The sequence below is a fragment of the Euwallacea fornicatus genome, chromosome 10 (assembly GCF_040115645.1).
Source record: "Euwallacea fornicatus isolate EFF26 chromosome 10, ASM4011564v1, whole genome shotgun sequence".
NCBI classification, from domain to species: domain Eukaryota; kingdom Metazoa; phylum Arthropoda; class Insecta; order Coleoptera; family Curculionidae; genus Euwallacea; species Euwallacea fornicatus.
The window spans coordinates 1,667,847-1,687,713 of record NC_089550.1 but is presented as its reverse complement, the minus strand read 5'-3'; the positions used below and the strand labels follow the sequence as shown (position 1 = coordinate 1,687,713).

Genomic DNA, 19,867 nt, shown 5'->3' with positions numbered 1-19,867 from the left:
GAAAGCTGCAACGTATTGTGGCCACACAGAAAAATATTTTGCTGAGCAGTGGTCCGAAATCCCAATTTTCATTAAGACATCCGAAAAACCATGTTTCAGTCTATTTGAAAGCTAAACCCTCTAGCTTATTAGTAATTGCAGTATGGTTAGGAGAACAAAACTCTGTTCTTGGGATAAATAGAAACCAACATTCGAGAATATCCGAGAAATTCGAATTTTAAACTTATCAATTTTGCAAATTTGAGAAAAGAATTTACTGACCATCCTAAATCTTGAGGGCAACTGCTGATGAATAGCCAAGATAACGAAGGATTCAAGAATCTATCAAAACAGGCCCGTTGCCTAAGCATCGAAAACATCTTTCTGCCCCCTACACATGTTCGGCCCAAAATGTACAAGATTATTCGAGAACTGAAAGATCGCGTCAGTGATTAATTTCCCGGAAGTGTACTGCACTGTTCAGTGAACCGTCATTTCTAAATTTTATTTCAATCTTAAAAAAAAAACGAAATTGGATTTTAATATATGATAGCCCGAATCTACAAAACGCTGCTTAGGAGCACGAAGGCTACATTTACTTTGGAAAGGTGTACTTACAGTGGAAGGATGTGTGTAGTCTCAAGGTCAGGAGGTCCAAGTAGGTTCTTGACGAGTAGAGAATTTAGCATAAGCGTGAATCAGTAGGTCCCACGAGATCTGGTCTACTTGCTTGAAGTAGCAACTTTGTATCTTCAGCTCCTCAGCAAGCAGAAGGTGCTAAAAATGCGTGATAAATTCAATATCGTAGTATATTAATACAATGAGTCGTTTCTACCTATAGTTCAAATCATGTAACTTTTTATACATGTCGTAGAGTTCATATCAGCATCTTCCCAAAATTAATATGTTGCAGAGACGCCATAAGCTCCTTACACGTAAGCATTTGGGCATTAAAACCCACAATAATAATAATAACACCGATAATAAATAACCAGCAACACAATTTTAATTCGCAAAAGAAGACATTTTTATCGCCAAAGTTAATGAATAAAAAAACAAAAGATCAAATGTCAATAAATTTAGCGGGAACTGTACAAAAACAGGGTTATGTGAGACATTCAAATATATCTTTATCCTTTTTTAGCTTATTAAATTTATGTGATTTGTCATTTTACGTAAGGTAATTTTCAAATGTTACATTTGTGACGTGAATAAAAAATTACGTGATTTGAACCATCCGTAAATATATGTTATGGTGAGGTAGATCACAATCAGATCCTGGAATTTAAAATTGCAATTCTGTACAAACTTGGACGGAAGATACTACATCTGGATGCTGGCAGAAATCCATTTGGATAACTTAAAGGTACATCGGATTCAATTCGCTTCGAGGCGACTTAAGCCCACAGCAAAAAGTTAGATTATGTAATATATGCAGCGTGTATATAACGAAAATGAGGTTATGAAATTCGAAAAGATTTCGAAGTAAAATGTCATGTTCTGGGAAAAGAGTATAGGATTTCTGCGGTTCCGAAAAATTTATGAGGGGTTGAGCTATTGCATATTCAGAACCCAATTCACGGTAAAAATCATGCCGAAATCATGTTTTTTTGCTGACCTGGCACATATCTGGATTGTGTTAATTGAACCGTTTTGGCGTCAGTCTCAGGGAACTGTCTACTTCCCAAACTCAAGTGGCTGAATTTGTTTAAGGTATCTCACGATGATATTACTATTTTCATGAAAGAGCAAGCTCTAAAACAGCTTCAGTATGAATGTGAGGGGCATGGAGAACATCATATTCACTCCTACGTTAAATAGCTTTTCTCTGCATGGCATTATTCCCTCGACGATGATTGCTAATTGCACCGTGAAGATCTGTCCCATTCCGGAATCCCTTTGAAACTAATCCCTCAGAGAGCACAGGGGTCTATTGCACATAATTACTGTTATAATATTGTACAATACCTCATTACTTGGGCATTAATTATTACAGTATGTTAATACGGATTATCAACGGTAGGCTGCACGTGTTATGTACAGAAGCACCGGTATGGTCTGAATTGGCATGTGTGTATGCGCGTTTCGGGCTGGATCTCCATTTAATCTAAGGATTAGGACCGAGACAATTACGCAACACTGATGCCTGATTAATTTATGTTCATTGTGACGTAGGCACAAGAACCACAGAGGGTCAAAGGAACACGGTAATTGTTTAACAATAGTTTTGACTGTCGATTGCGTTGCAAATCCTCAATAAAAATTCCTGCAACGGGAGTGTTTGTTAAGGATTTCTAATGTCTCCTGCGAGTGGTTTTTATTTTCCGGGTAGTCAAGTGAATTTTCCCAGCATGTTGCTGGAATATCTTAAGTAGATACTTCCTGCGAGCTGTGATAAATTGCATCGAGAAAATGCAATTATCGGACGGATTTATTTCATTACTCTTTAAAACAAGGTTAATTCTATATAAAGTGTTGTTGGCTGATCTTTAAGATTGCTGCTTTACAAGGTGAATTAGTAAATAGGAAGTAGATGGAATCGGTGTAGGTGTTGATGCTTGCGAAGAGCTTGTAACACGAACAGGGACGGACGGATTGGGAGAGATAGAGCTTGGAAGAGCGTCAAATTTTTTTCCAGGGAGAAGCATGGAGTTTTCAGGTGCAGCTGAATATATGCGAAAGACAGCGATGTTTTGCAGATGAGCAAAAATTCAGGTCCAATAATAATGCCGGGAAACTGAAAAGAAGGTAATACAAGAGGCTACAATTATATATATTATTACAATAGCGTTTAAAATTAGCCAGTAATTTTAGATCAATATGCATGAATGCATTTTGGAATAAAAAAACGCGAATACGCGTACTGCACGAGTGCTTTTTTTTATTCAGTTTGCACGAACGCATATTGCTCTAAAATTATCTAGAATTTTCGATGCACGAATTATACACGAAGGGGAATTTTATGATTCAACTAGTTTTTGTTACTGATATGAAGTTCCTTTATAAATTTTTTTCTATCAGACATTAGCAGGAACTTAATCGCTATAAAATTTATTTCTATTTCTGCTACTCCGGTGAAAGAGTTTCTCTTAGAGAATTAACCTTAAAAATCTCTTACGACTACATATTCGACTTATACGCGAGGCTACTCCGAAAAATACCAGTAGTAAAGAATATTAGTGTCAATAATCAAGGAGTTTAAAACCCATTGTAAAAAACCGGAAAGCTGACACTACGGTGGCAGTGCAGCAGAGAAAGTTGGAAAAAGGAAAGGAAATAGTTTGGAAATACTTTAAAGATTTGAATGAATTTCTGTATATCGTTCAAATCGATAAATTAATTGTAACGGTTTTAGTGATCTTGCCAGTCACTGATCCTGTCCATTTTATGGTGCCCCTACACTCCTTAAAGTTGGTCCAGACAACGAACAGAAACGAGTATTCGAGGACCGCATTGTCGATTTTCCTCAGCCTCTTTTTTACGGTTTTACAGACATTATATTATTGCTTTCCGTCGAAAGGTTGAAATGCCTTTCGAGTATTGTTTTATACCTTGAAAACATGCATCTTTCAATATTGCAGCTTTCGAGAGTCATAAAAGCTCGAACTGAAACTGTTGTAAAAATTAATGCGTCCTCATCTCTGTAAAAGCCCGCAACGTGCAGCGAAATTGAAAATTGCAATTAAACTAAGTATATCGTTGTCCGTTTGATATCGTGATAAACAAAAACTCCAATTAGGGAACGTCAAATCGAAGAGTATTTATGGGCAAATAGCAATACTCGTACTATTAAATATTGGCACATTTTTCATCTATGTAATAGACAAGAATGCGCGCTATGTGCATTAGAACCGTGTGCAAAATTCACCTTGTTAACTGCGGCTTTCGACTGGAGGAAAATATTAAGCTTCAGGGACCCTCATGAATTAATAGCCGATTCCTAGGATTTGAGACTCTATCCCAGAAAATGCACTCAGCTCTAAATCAGCGATCGCCTATTAATATGCAGCTACTTGCGAGCCTGCACCGTATAATTTATAATGGAGGATAGTCTCAAAAGGCTTCCCAGATATTGTCCCTGGATAGGCAACGACCTAGTTTCCGAGTTTATAAGGTAATGCCCGTCTTAAAACCTAATTTGACAAGGATGGAGTGAACTTGAAGAAGTTGCACGGGGATGCGGGGGTACAAGGTTACTTCCCAAACTATTAATTAGTAGGTAAGAATTAAGCTTGTGGCTTATTTATGTTTGAACTAACTCGGCGTATTTACCTCTTCGTAATAATAGGATAGACGGGAGCCAGACATTAGTTGTTGAAATTTTAAAATCTAATCAATAGAGCCGCTCCAGGGTTGTGCGGGGTGTGCTGAAGGAAGGCTTCATTTCCAAGGCAGAGACATTATTTTACCTGGAATATTACATCTATTTTTAGCTTAGCTGGTTCGGTGTGGAATTTTCAAGCAGAGGCTTTAATTCCCTTCGGCGATATTACAAGAACTGACAGCCACTCCATGTAAACTAAGCCAGTCTAGAGACTGTCCAAACTAACCTAATATGTGTCCGAAGTTCGAGCAGCTATTTATGGGTTTCCAGTCTACGTCGGATGCTCGTACATATCACAATTAGTAGGATCACACGGGTCAGTTCAACCGGAGGCCGTAAATTCGGTCCTGGAAAGGGGCTAACTTGATTAAGAAAACTGCAAACTGGCAGGCCAGTGAGTGGCCGTTCGCCACCCCGTCGCCACTCGACGATGGTTAATTCGGTTTGACGACATTTCCTTTTAAACTTTTCACTTGGTTAAATTCTCCGTCCACTTTTAACTTAATTGGATCACGATTTATCTTATTTCGGGATTGTCCATTTTCGGATACGAATTTGCGCGCTATACAAGTGCAAAACCCAATGACGGTGACCGCAAAACGTAACGCTCTAAAGCATTTTGGCCAGTGCAAAAGCAAAATGGCTTTTCTTCTGGATATCAAACAATGGAGGGAAGGGGCAAATCGGCGGGTCTAAGAACCTTTTTTTTTTGAGAAAATGAAACACAGAATAGGGACGATAATTAGTGTCTTGAAATGATGAAAGAGGAGAAAAATCATTCAGTTTACGCTAAACGAGCTCTACGACCGAAACAGTTCTGAGTGAATTTTCAAAATTGAAAACACCTCTTTACCTTGCCAATTTTTCTTACGTGAATATGTGGCATAAACCTTATGAACCCACTTCTGTATTCAAAACATTGCCTTCGTCTCAACCTAATCCATTTATTAATTCTAAACAGAGTACTCATCAAATACTGAACTACACGTTTTGTTTTATCTCCCCTGTTCCCCTGTATTAATGAATCTCTACAACACACGACCCTGTACCGGTCCTCGTAAGGGGCCCCATGGGTAGATCTATCCCGACTGAGCCTGCTTTGCAAATCCATCGATACATTTTAGAACCAGAGGCTGAAAAATGGAAGAAACTCGAGTGTACCGTTGCAATTGATGTTCGATTTCCATTGAATTATTCTTGACAATTTCAGAATATTGTTGCAAGTCTTCTTTATTTCAAATACGACGATTCCTATGCGGACCTGGATGTCCAGCAGCTTCTACCGCATGCTCTATTTAACTTGACAAATCAAAATATCAGGAAAATTACGCGTGGCGTTGAAAAAAGTTTTCAGTTGGATTTGTTTGTGTCAAAGGGGCCGACTCAATGACACCAGTCACGACTCTCCTACCCTACCACCTGGGGGTGGGGCGGGAGTAACTTTGAGATCTCAAATGGCAACCTCTTTTTTTGTCACGTTAAGTGGACCACCCAGTATAATCACACAACACATTGCAACCGACTATCTCTCGTCAGAGCAGTTTCCTTGCATCGAACAATTCATGATTGCGCATTGCGGGTAAAAATGTTGTGACTGTGTAAAAATGTCTCAGATATTTTGAAAAAATATTTCCGATGGTTTTTTCTGATGAAACGCCTTGTGTTTCGTTAACGAAGCATCGCCGGACCTATGCCTATTGGAACGTTTCCTGTTATGGGTGGTGCATAGGCAACTCCTTCTGGGGACGTCTCGGTTGCACCGAATGCAATAGGAACAGCGATAATCATTTTTTAAACATGCTCAAATCTTCTCCTTTATTATGTACGAACAATGCTGCACTATATAAAATGCTAAATTCTAATTACACGGTTAATAACGAATAAACAACATGCCAGGCACCTTTGCTCGTAGTTTGGCTCATCATGCTTCTGTCTCCGGTAAACATCCAGATCCTTGTTAATTCCGTTAGAACTCTAGGAAATCTTTACCCTCATCAGGAATTAAGCTCGAACGGCAGTATTTCGTTCAGTAACCTGTTAAATTAAAATCCAAAGTATGTAAACAAGTCAATTGAGAAACACGAGACGAAACAAATTTGTTTCTCGTTGCCAGGCGTGTTTGCTTGGAAAATTACGCAAACTCCTCTAATAATGCGGTCTCAATAACCTAATTGTATTCCTATGGCTTACACCAAGAGGGGATCGACGTAATGATGCTATAATTAAACTTAATCCTGACATGGGGAAATTTCCACTTGTGCAGTACCATTTCAAGAGAATATTTTGTTATCGCCACACGCATACAAAGAAGTGCGTGTTTGTGTTGCCTCACGATTGTCAATCGAAACACTACGGTCGTTTGTGTTATTTTATGGTATACAAAACCCCATAATTTGACGACATTAATTTCCCAAATTGCTTTATTATGATACCTCGGGCGATTACGCTCGTTATATTCCGTTCAACCTCGTGGATGCCAGCATTGTGAGTGAGTTGCTTTAATTGCCATGGGGGTATTTTTAACAGTAAATGTCGAAATCGTACTCCTATCGTTCATCTAATAAATACATTTACAGTGACCCAGTCATGAATTACAGGAAAAGAATGGGAGAAATTCGAGTCCCTCCCTGTACGTCTCGACATCCACATATTACTCGCGAAGTCATGGGAACTGACTCCAAATAGGCAACAATAATTGGTTGCCTTGTCAATAATTTATTTTCTGCACCGATTGCTACTTTAGGCTGTTTAGTATCATTTTCAGTCCCATACATAAATATCACAATTAAAATTCTTCCGTGATTATCATGTTCCTATGCCTTTCGAGGAATACCTTGAGAAAGCTGCCATTCGAGTTATATGGTTGTTGTTTTGTCACTTTTTCCGCGCAAACACAACTACGTCTCTGATAACCATTTATCCTCTGGGTAATTAGACCGTATATAAAAACCGCGCCTATATACACTTGAATATGTATTAATTAAGTTTTGTAATGCAATTTACCATTATATAACATCTTGGTGGGCTGGAGGCAGCTTCGAAGGCTAGTCATTTACATACAAATCGTTTATTGTCACCTTCAAAGTCGAAACTCTTTATACCATCTCGCTTGCTCGTGTTTTGACACATAAACTTGTTTCTTGTCTTAATCCGAAAGCTATTTTACGGTGACATTGTTTACCAAGTTAAGTTTCCGTTAATGCACTGTGAAGCTGAAATCAACAGCTGATTTATATCAGATTGCGTAAACGAGACCTTCAAACATATTTCATTTAATGTATTCCGTCGGATATGCCGATGGTAATGAAATAATGCCATTGCCGTATTCTTTACTCGGCTTTGGAGCGAGTACAGGGTGGACCAAATTAACATCCCACAATCGGAGTTTTCCGAAAAAAAATCTCGATCATGTTTCGCCGAACTGAGCAGAAATCTGCCGTGAAACTAGTTCAGAAACATTCGGAGAATTCACAGAAGGTGCTCAGTAACTAAAAATTTTCAAAGTTTTCAGTGGTCGACCAAGGTGCAGCGACGTAAGTGCAGCCTGGTTTCTGGTAAAATCCGATTTACACCGGTAAGTATATTTTGTTATATATGCGTATGTACGCAAATATTTGTTTATATGAAGAACTTTCCGGGTTATTGCTTTTTAATTTATATAGACGAATACATGAAATTTCCATCATAATATTCAGTATTTTAGCGAAATGTAAAAAAAGTCAACTGCTCTGCATTTCTCCGAAAATGGGGCAAGCGTGTACACGCCTCTGTAAAATGTTTCGACGCCGTACATCACAGGCCAAGGGGCCAGAGCAGAATTAGTGTTAATTCAGCCACAAAATGCTTTTTACCGCAATAAAAAAAATTTGCTTTAATCCACAACTTACATACTTTGGAGCAAAACCATTGGACTTTTTAGTGGTAAGTGTAAAATAGCAATTTTAGTGAAAAAAAAACTCCAAAAGAAAAATAAGTTAAAAAAGTAATATATATAATAATTTTATTGCGTAAAAATTTATGATATAAAAAAAAAATTTTATTTTGCTTGCTTCATAATCATTTATGCGTTCAGCTTTAATTGCTTCTAATACTTCCTGCAATGTGCCTTGAGTATACTTTCATCGATTTTATTTTCTGACATAATCCCGAAATAGGTTGTCGGTTCTACGAAAATCAAACATTACATATAAACTAAAAAAAAACGAAAAAAATTATATCATGACAGGGAAAAAAGCGGTCTAATATGTTCTTGTCCCATGTATAAATAATTTCGAGATATGAGCAAATTAATGCATTTTTCAATAAATATTAGAAGACAATCTACGATTCTCATTTTAAATTTAAATTTTAGTTAAGAATGTTCATACTTACCAATTTTTTTTAATTGGAATTTGATATTTCACTAAAAAACAAGGCACTTTAATTGCGAATTCGTACTTGCACACACTTTTGTTGGAGCGTAACCTAACCGATTTATTTTGGGGGCAACCCACAAACAAGGAAGCTAATTTTATGTCGATGGATTAAAATCACTTTTAAGCAGGTTTCTAACTTTCAACAAGTACACTTTTATTTTTACTACAACAAATGGGGCGCGGGAGCGCACTTACCCCGTTTACGCACTTACCCCACTTCACATTAACTAAATTACGCAAAATTGCCACAGTACATGCTGATGCGATTTGATTTTCTATTCTAAGCCACCTACATTGAACACTTTACCTAGTTCAATTTTCATTGGCAAAATCGACCAAAAACCGATTTTCAAATATAAAAAAAAAAGATCATAAATCTATCAGAACCGAGTTGGGCTACTGGCTCTGGCTGATGTGTACATTCAAAAAGCTGGCTCATAAAAAAATCCCCTCACTTCCTGAAAAAAGCAGCACCGTACTGGGCAAACTTTGCTTCCTTCCGAAACTTTTTTAAAATGCGCTTTTTTAAAAAAGAAATCCCAATAGACCAATTTGGACTTTGTCACGACGCTACTTGGGCTTGCTTGCTTGATTGACTTCAAAAAGGGGGCATTGGAAAGCCCAAACATTCCTCTTTAAAAAACCCAAACTGTTGACCAGTGACTTCCACCCCTTTTTAACTATACAAAAGTTCTCGATGCATCGCAAAAAGGACACATATATAGTTATAATCCTTCCGCGTAGGATGTGTCATGATAACCAGTGCCTTTTATCAGTTTTTTCGTCTCTATCAGAAATATAAATTTCCAATTGGGGTTAACACCCGCTGGGGCATTTTTGGCGAAGATTTAATTGTCTGGCTAGAACGTAAATTTTCCTGGATGAACGTTATGAATGAATGATCCAGGGTATCATCGGTATATTACACTTCTTATTAGTTTATAGTTTCTTAAACTTGAAATTTCCCAATCACTGGATTTTTTTTTCAAAATTTATTCCTCACTTCTTCGTCTTTTAATTTGTTCCATCATTGAGCTTACAATTGATATTAAGTGTTACGTGCCAATCGCACCAACATAGGGCACTTTGGCCTACAATATCCTCGCGTCCTAAGTCGATAAAAGTGAGGAAAGTCGGTAATAAAAATAAATCACCAGGTAAACTGGCGAATTTGTTTCGCGGGCCATTTCCGCCTGCTGACGTAATCAGATGTTCGTCAAATTTCTACTCACTTTTACCATTTTCAAGTATATTTCCTCGACCAGCACGCACCTCCATTCACGCAAGCAGTGTTCTATTTCGAATAACAATGTGTTCACATATATACAAATTCGCTCAAAGAGCTTGTCACGGAATGTTTAAGGAACAGTGAGTTGAAATTTTGAACGGGAGTCTAGTTTTGCCTAGGATATTTTGGATTTTCGCCAGCAGTAGGCTATGTATATATCAGTGTATATATGTGTATATACAACATATACATAGATATATAATATTTATATATTATATATATATATATATATATATAACATTAAATGCACGTAAGACGCTCTGGTTTAAAAACCCCCATTATTTAATAAATGCATATAATTTAAGGGAGAGAAATAATGTCATGCTACCACTTTAGTTTACCGTGATTACGGCCTGCATAAGGTGTATATTTAGAATTGAAAACTTTTATGTATTGAAGAGGGCCTGGGTCTTGGCTTTTATTATGGAAAAATCCCCTTCGTGCTCGTGGAACTTCTTCTAACTTCGTATAACTGATACATTATTTATTCGGATATGTTTACGCCTGTAGGAAAGTTTATTTATCGTGAGGGGGGTTTGTGTCGATTTGCTTGTTCTGCATTTTAGAGCTGCGCATTAAATGGGGCTCCGTCCACAGGTGAAATTCAACTCCTTCAAACAATAACTTCTACAGAACCATAACTCCTCCATGAACGGAATGTGATCCATGGGTTGAATCCGACTTTACGTGGGTCTCCATTTTAGAAAATTAGCCGAAAGTAAGTGGCTGTACATCATTCCAAGATTCCTAGACCGCTGCTTTCCAGAGGGGATTGATTACCTTACCCGAGAATATCATAAATTCGCAACATTCCAACATTCGTGTTCATTACGCCCCTTGATATATCGATTCTGGCACAGTTGGCAGTTTCGGGTGATTGGCTTCCAGGGATAAACTCTGCGTGTTCTGCGACTGGATACGGAATTAATATCGACTAATTTCGTATTTGGTCCCCACTCAAAGGAGTAATTCGACATGGGAATTAGGTGGGCTTCTGGCTTAATAAGAATAGATGGAAATTTGTTCTACGAGTGATTTTTTTTTAGATGGCTGCGTATGGGAAGACGCAAATGTTTGAAACTGTATAAGTCACGTGAAGATGATAGGAAAAATCGGTCGATGGCATGAAAATCTTCCAGAAATTCTCACATAACCAGGCCCAGATTTACGATCAGGATCGCGTGAGGTCTCGGCATTTCTCGTTTGAAATTCGTCAAAAGTGTCTTTTTGCCAAACTCCTCACGAGTCAGGGGCGTCATATGTGCTAAGAGCAGTAATATTTAATTGTCTTCAAATCTTAATTTTTAGACGTAGATAAGATAAGCTTCTGTAGTGACGCTGCTGATAGACAAAGGATCGATACCCATTTTAGGAAATGATCACACGTTTATTTATTATTTTCCATTATCACCCTCCAGACTGAACGGCAAATGCAAATTATTCCCTGATAATCAAAAATGATTCAAATTCTACTAGATTTATGCAACGTTAACCTATATTCTGTCGGTTTCCTAACAAGGTTGTTTTTTTATTAATGCTCTTGACATGACTTGACCTTTTAATATGCAATTTAATTACCAAGTTCCTCATGTCTATTTACACAAAATTGGCATTCATTTATGTTCCCATTGTGTTACTTTTGTTCGAACTAATTGAATGATATAACAAAAGCGTAATAGTATTGCATAGATATCAATAATAGAACAACGAGATAGTATGCTTCGATATCATCGGTAGAAAATTGATTTGTTGGAAATTTATCCATTATGGTTTGCTGGATAGAGGTTCGGTTATTGCTATACAAATAAAAGAATGAAACCGAATCCTAGAACCGAACACTGAACGAAACACTGATTTAGATGGGACCACGAGCCTGTAAGAGTTGCAAATCGGTTTGCAAACGTGTATCTGGTCCCGTCCAAATTAGTGTTTTGTTCGGCGTTTAGGTCGTTGTGTGGTTCGTTATGCGACCAAATGTTCAGATCTATACGAAGATTAACACCCAAATTAATCTTAAATTAACTCTGGTTATTTAAATATAAATAAAGATCCCCTTTAGGAATTCTAATTGAACGATCTACTCCAGCAATTGTTTACACTTCCTGGAATGCCATAAAGAAGATGCTCAATGCCGGCGAGGCTCTCGCAGTATCTTCTCAGTTTCACTGATGCAGTTCGCGAGTATACACGATCCAGCAATGCGTAAGGCTTCCTTACCTCGTATACTGATAAAGTTAACAATTTTTTTCTTTGTGGGGTTTCACAGCACATCAAGGCGAATTTCTAGAAATTTATTTCCAGTGCATGGGGTGACCCCAAAAAGTGTGACTATATACAACTTCCTTATTTTAAACGACCCCCTCCCCCTCCCATTTTATTTGTGGTTTTCGGATTTCTCGTTGAATTTTAAGATCAGGTTATGTAAGGTCTCCTATGTTTAAAATTTGCCGTTTTTTTAATTATACGAAAAACCTTGACAGCTGCAATGTTCCACCGAAATCAGGATTGTGAGCGAACCTGCTGCGAATTTCTTAATCAATTTTCTGAACTCAAAGAGGACCATACGAGTTACGTATCGACTTCTTTTAATAAAAAAAAATGTTCCGCGACCGCTGTAATAGGTCTCCGAACTTTGGTAACTTGAAACCACAATAACTTGTTATTTCAAATGGAACGAATGAACACGACGCCGTCGAGCAAATTGAGACATTCCATTTGAAATAAGCAAGTTATCCAGATTTAAAGACATGCAAATTCGCAGGCCTATTTCGGCGGTTGCGGAGGGCGTTTTTAAAGATAAAACATGTCAAAACGTAGCTTATTAGGTTCTTGTGGAGCCTCAGAGGACCGATTCCGAAATTCACAGCGATTGGCGCATAATACCGATTTCCGTGGACCTTGGAGCTGCCAAATTCTTTCTAAGTCATAAACGGTAAATTTTAAGGAGAGCGCACATTACATAAAGTGATCTTAAAATGAAACGAAAAATTCGAAAATAAGGAAAAAATTGGGGGTTCCATTCGAAATAGCGAAGTTATACAGGATGTCAACTGAAGGATAGCTTTAATTTCAAGGGGTGATTCCTTGTCACACGATATCATATTTGAATTTCTCATCTTGGAAAACCTCTGAACACCGCATTTCATCGAGATGTTGCCCTTAAGACCGAAAATATTTATGAAAAATCGGAAAAAAACTTTGAAACCCTGCATCACGGAAACGAAGCAAGACACGACACACGTTTATTAGCATTCTTTTTCATGAAATGTGGCAAGGAATCACCGCTTGAAATGAATCATATCATTTAGTAGACACCCTGTACATCGTCATACCTTTTCGGGCCGCTCTGTACATTCGAAAATAATTTCTGGTAACGCCCCTTTATGTGCTGCGTAATCCTGCAAAAGAAAAAAATTGTTAACTTTATTGGTATAGACGCTACGGCAGTCTGACGCACTACTGCGGGACGCTGTATATGTATGTAAAACCGAGGTTTAAATTATTCTAAATAATTCCACGTTGTCATTGCGTTTAGCTCTTCTGTGCAAAAAAGGCGCTAAGCGAAATTTTTCATTGTCCAGGATTTAATACAAATCTTGTCGAGAACTCCATGGTAAAGGCCGATTAGTCCTTGCATTAGACTGGCACCAAAAAGGGGTAAATGGTCAAATTAGTGAACCCCCGCAATATATACCTATTTAACGGAGTGAAAAAACTACAGTGAGCACCGATAGTTTCTGAATTGACGACCCTCCAGTATTTTTAAGTTTAAGAGGTGAATCGCTGGCATCGAGCATTAGAAAGTGCCAATAAAAGGAAATTGGCATCATCAATTTGGTTTATGAGAAAGCCCTAAACCAGAAAATAATTAAAGAAATAACTGATGTTAGTAATATAGTTCTGTTTTCATTTGGAGTGCAGTCACGTCGCAAATTAAATTCGGAAGTTAAAAGCATTTGGCGCAGCCACTGTAACGCCATATTTTTGACGGCGACAATAACACTGCGGCGGCGACATGGTTTCATCAAATTTAAGAGCTTTTCTCTCTGTTATTTTAGGTATTTAGAGGGCTTTGAATTCCCCCTATTGGGGATCAATTCCCACATCCAAGGACGATTGCAAAATTAGTCTCCGAAGGCGAAACTAGAGCAATGTATCTCGGAGATCGTAAAAGGACGGTTTAATATTACGCTATTTATTAACCGGCATCGCATTTCTTTTTCCATATTTTATGAAAGTTTTGCATCAGGAATATACTCCGCTTGGATTTATGTGGATAAAAAGTAAACTGTTTTAAATATAGCGGGAACGGAGCTTCGCCATTTTGAAGGTTTTTGCTCCGCATCTCAGCCAAATACCATTTCGACGTAAAAATCAAAGTAAATTAGAAAAGAATCGCTGTAATCGAATAAAAGCACTTGGATTTTATTTGCAGACTATCGATGAAAGAAGCGAAGTTTTAGCTTACTTTTGTTTGAAATAAAAGTTTGATAAGCTGTTTAAAATGCATTGAATTTTTCGGCTGCAGGATCCTATCTAGACGGGTTTTAATACCGCCTTTTAGGGAGAAAAAGAGGAGTCAATTTTTGTATGAAATTAGTTGAATACTAAATTTGAAAGGACAAATTCTAGAAATTATCACTTTAAAACGTTCTTCGAAAACAATGCACCTAATTCAAAAACATTGAATTCAATGAGAAATGCAACTCGAAACAGCGACGACTCCGTTTTCATTATAACGTAACTGCGGGCGTTCGCTACTGCCAGATAATGAAATAACATCATTTAGACTACGTTTACATTTGCGATATTTACAGAAAATAAGGGATTTGGAATAGTAATTTCGCAAATGTTTATCATCATTTCCGATCTGCTACTGCATTTTCACTAATTTTGCTTCAAGCAAATTGCTTTTCCCCTCAACTAAGCCCATTTTTGCTTCATATCTAACGTCACCAAAAGGGTAATGTTTCAGCTTACGTGCAACCCTATACATATAGAATTATGCATATTAAGTAATTACTAGATGGCGACATTAAAGCTGTGAAGCAGCCAATTTCTTCAAGCCCGAAGTTTATTATGCAGAACGATAATTGCTTTGGTAGTTTACGACCGAAAATATTGAACTAATATGCTTTACGGCTCGTTTTGTTTTGGTAATTAACATGCGATTTTATTATTTTGAGTTGTGTGTATCGGTTGTTTACCTCGAGGTTTACCGCTGATCTGACCGTAAATGTCAGAGTAATATTGAGTACCTGAGTAATTTATGTTTCTAGACTGGTTTTCCTAGCCAAATCGAAAGTTCAACACTTGTGAAAGTGGAACGCGTGTCTGCATGTTAAGTGGGGAAAGTCTTTTGTAGCAATTTGCCATGGAAAGAATGAAACTGAGAAAATATCTTCCAGTTAAGCAGCACGAAATTGTTCAAGAGGTAAAAAAATGCCAGCAATAGGTTCCAGCCATTGTGAACTGCAAGTGGTCTTGTACAATTTTGCATCGTAATAATTTTCGGAGCCTACATGAACTTCTCTTCATTCAAGTTCCGAAAATGCTATAAATTGGTTCGATTGAACCGACTTATAGTGTATTATATATATGTCATAAGCATACTTATGGTATACCAAGTTTTAAATTTTTAGAAGTTCAAGAAGGATTTAATTCCATTACCTACTGTCGTCCACCTGGTTGCGCAACCTTCAAACTCCATTAAAAGGTGCTGGGTGGATGCCATCAACATTAGAAAGGCAGAAATATCTGAAGCATAACTCAATATGATATGACGCACATTTCTCTGTCGCTTCAATATGCCTTTAAAAACATGAACTAACTGAACCAATACCTTTCTTAATTTTTCATTACTCATTCTTACTTTCGTAAGAATCGGTAGGCACAAAGCTCTAAGGGAATCAAAGGTCTAGAAAGGTGCTATCCCAAAGAATATCATTAAACGTAACAATTATAGCACCGTAATGCTTGAAGAGGGAAAGACGGTTGTGGGGGATACTGTAAAAGTTTAATAATCGTTGAGCATGAGTTTGTGACTTGTTAATAATTAATATTTACCGAGGAATGGTTCTGCATTACATAATTGATCAAAAAACAAATAATTAAATCACTTCATTTGAAATTTATTCAATAATTACTTTTCGGCGCCACGACGGAATGTCGCCAGTATTTCTGGCATGTCGAAAATGGAGAAATGTTTTTGTTGGTTTGTTGCAAATTTTACTAGAGTTTCACCTTTCGTTCCTCTTTCTAGCTCAAATGTATCTATGGCGATTAGTTTAAACTGTATCACTGTTGACACAAAAAAATCTAAGTGTTTCATTTGTTTACTTAAGTATTCAACCTGTCCCCGAAAAAGTTTGAAATGTCTTCGAATTCTCGTATATCTATAATCCACAAAAACCTTGGTATTTTGATATTAAAAAAGACCCCGCATATAGTAAATATCATTGAAAGTTTCGCCAAAAACTGTCTCTCTGAATTCCTATAACGGGTCCCAAAATATTATTCATATCCCTTCGGGGCAGATCCTATACCCGTCAGATCCAATAACATAATTTCGTTTTTTCCCTGAAACATTAGGCCTCTTTTGAAATATCCGTTTTTCCACAACCCTCGTTTTGAATATTTTAAAGCCACCCCATCCAGACCTAAACGAAAATCACTGGAAATGAGTTTCGTAGGTTGGACAAACAATTTATCATTCGCTGGAGGTTTTTTTCCGCCGGCTTATATCCGGTGTCTAATTTGTCTAAAACCTGCACGTTCCAGATTTCGTTTTTATGGGGTTACGAGCCGGGCTGTACAGGACAAAACACCTGCTGAAATTACAATTTAAGCAAGAGTTTCCAGGAAAGTTTCCCCAGAATGTTACGTAAACACGGAGCGACCTGCTTCTAACCATTAGCAATTTCCTTAATATTAAACAGACTCGCTTTATGTTCTCTTGCAGGCAGAATTGCCGAGATTTCGCTCCAGTTGCGTGTTTACGAGTGCCTCTAAATCTTGTAATATCCCCAGGTATTACGTGACGAAGCTCAAATATTACGATTCCAGATATGTACCCTTTAATGCTATTTATAGTGCGGGAAATGCGAGTGTGAGCTTTAGAATGGCGTCGCTAACCGTCTATTTCCAACGTATTATAGAGCTAGATGCTCGATGCGAATTCCTGATGCCAATTTGTTCATATTTCCAAGGAAGTTTATATGAATGCACGAGTGAAAAGGCCAAATGAGGTGCAGCAGGAGCGATGTAATGCAATTTTTGTAAAATATGTAATGTTTGCATATTAATGTAATGGGAGGAATGGGTAAGCATAAAGGACAAATAAATGCGTTTCGTACCACTTAAAGTTATGATGCAGACTGGGTTTCGGACATGACGCGAGTTAGCTGAGATAAGAGCTTGAAACGTTCTTAAACGAACTTTATTGAATATAATTGCCAGATTATCATATTTATCTTTAATAGGAAAATTCGAGACCACTGAAAAGAAACAACAGTCCACCCACCACGCTGCTGCTCTCTCATTTGGACGTTTTTGGAGTCCGACAGAATTCCGTTTTCACCCTCGTCCGGGGGAACAACCTGTTTTCTTTCGGTCAAGTATGATTTGATCCAATTTAATGGCATTCCCCCTATTCCACACCAGTTAAGTTCATAAAGAATTATGTCGATACCCATTATATAATAAGCTTTGGTTAAGTCTAGAAACAACTCCGCAGGCACAAACCCTTCTCCGTTATTTTTAAGACACAGGTAGCGGATTGGGAGACTGCCGTATTTGCAAATCTTTCGAGTGTATTACCGTGTCGTCTTTTATTCAGGATGTTATGCTCTGTGATACAGGGAACGACATGCTTACCAATAATATTTTCATATATTTCCGAAAATTGTAAATAGCAATTCTTTTTTATAGGCCTATAAACACCGAAATGGCTACTAAGCCTACTGTCCTTGGGATAATATTATGAAGTCCACTGAAACTTATTACTTTCCGAAAAAAAAACGAAAGAAAGGGCCACGTAGGGCGAGATAAGATGCCTTCTATACGAGACGAATTCCTTTCAAGCGTTAAAAAGATCGTAAATCACTCCTGACGGGAGCCTCCGTCATACAATAATGATTTCTTGAGGAGATTATCTCTCTAATCGGTCAAATAATGGATTTACTCATTCTTTGAAGGAACGAACTCGAAATTGCTACTGATTATGTTTTCGATAATGTCTTTTTTATGCCAATTATCGAGCCACTTTGAGTCAATTGATGATTGAGTTCGGCGAGAACATAACTCTATAGAATACGATGGCTGTTTTATGATTAGTTTAAAAAAAGCTGTTTTGAAACATGCATTTTCCATTATAATGCCAGCTTTAAAAGAGGCAAAACTCTGGATATGCCTGGATTCGTCTTCATTAAGCCGCTTGACGTATCGATTTCGGCTGCACAGCTGGCAGTTTCGGGTGAACGGCTCGGCTGGATAAACTTTGCGTGTTCCGGACCCACTGGATTCGAAATTAATGTTGACTAATTTCGCATCAGCCCCGTACTCGAAAAAGGGGCGAAGGGGGTAGTAGCAGACAGGGGTTTTTATTGCAAAAGACGACTTTTGAACTTTGCCAACAGCATAACCTAAAGAGGGCCGGAAATAGGCAAAAGAAGGAAGGAAAATGCAGTTTTAAAGCTTACTTCCGCAGTTTCGATATAGACGATTCCAGGAGAGCATATCGAGATATAGCAATATTTGCGCCTTGTCACGTAATACGCCGGAACATTGTCAGATTTATTGGCGTCCTTAAACGCGCAGCTGGAAAGGAATCCGACCAATTCAGCCCGAAGAGGAATCATAAAGGAATCGTTTAATATTACAGGACTTAGCTTCGACTATTTACTTACATTGTGTACATTTCAGGAAAGTAGCATTTGGACAAGTAGGTCAAGGAGTCTAAGCATAGAGAATCCACGTATAAATTCCGAAATGATAAGGCGAGTTTAGCTCTGGCAAATCGACCTCGTTCCTGATGTTGAAAGCATTTTTTCCAGGAAATGTGACAAAATGCTTTGGCAAACTTCAAACCGTAACAAACACATCGATCTAAACCCCGAGATGCAGTAAAAAGAAAACTCCGGCGGTATTAAAAGCTTCCCTTAGTCACACATTCAAGGAAACACTCAGCAAAGAGCAATTCTATTATTTCTGCGGAGTTCGCTTTCAAGCTGTCCGTCCATCGGAGGATATCATGAAGTGCCACAAAACTTATTACTATCGAGAAAGCTCCGAAGTGGGGTAAGATAAGATGGCGAATTACGGGAGACGGATTCTTTTCGAGCGTTAAAAATAACATAAATCATTCTTGACAGGGCGCAGCGCCCACCGTCACAGAATAATGATTTTTCGAAGAGATTATCTTCCTAATCGCGGAAATAATGGATCTGGACTCGCTTTCGAGGGAGAAGTGTACTAATTGCTTTATATTGACGGTTTAATCTTCTTGAGAAATGCAGAGAAGAAGTGCTTCAAGGAATGTTAGATGGGGAAGATGCATTACACGCTAAAGAAGCTGATTTCGGTTGAACGATAAATAGTGCATCTGGAATGGGGAAGTTCGAGGAGGGATACCGGTTGGTCAGGGCTGACGCCACGGATATCAGAAATCGGTTGGACGGCCGTTCGAAATGTTTAACCGCGCTTTCAAAGTGATTGGTTTGCGCATTAGTAGATGGTTCCAAGGAGAAATTATAGAACATCCCACGTGATATCTGCAGGGCTCGAAATTAGCCTCTAGCACAGTATAAGGAAGAAACCTTTTTATTTGTGAAGATCTCGATCTTTTTGTACAACGTGCTTTTG

At 38.0% G+C, this 19,867-nt stretch overlaps 1 protein-coding gene and 1 long non-coding RNA gene across 2 annotated transcripts in view; one reads left to right on the top strand and one right to left on the bottom strand.

The window, feature by feature from the left end:
- Nucleotides 1-946, bottom strand: part of LOC136341594 (uncharacterized) — a 58,998-nt gene extending 58,052 nt beyond the window's left edge. Inside the window, exons 1-2 of the long non-coding RNA XR_010732515.1 lie at nt 815-946; nt 598-756 (exon numbers count right to left, since the gene is read on the bottom strand). This is a non-coding gene — a long non-coding RNA (uncharacterized lncRNA). The remainder of the gene's footprint in view (nt 1-597; nt 757-814) is intronic.
- Nucleotides 1-19,867, top strand: part of LOC136341585 (leukotriene A-4 hydrolase) — a 289,106-nt gene that overhangs the window by 90,475 nt on the left and 178,764 nt on the right. The window lies entirely within an intron of this gene.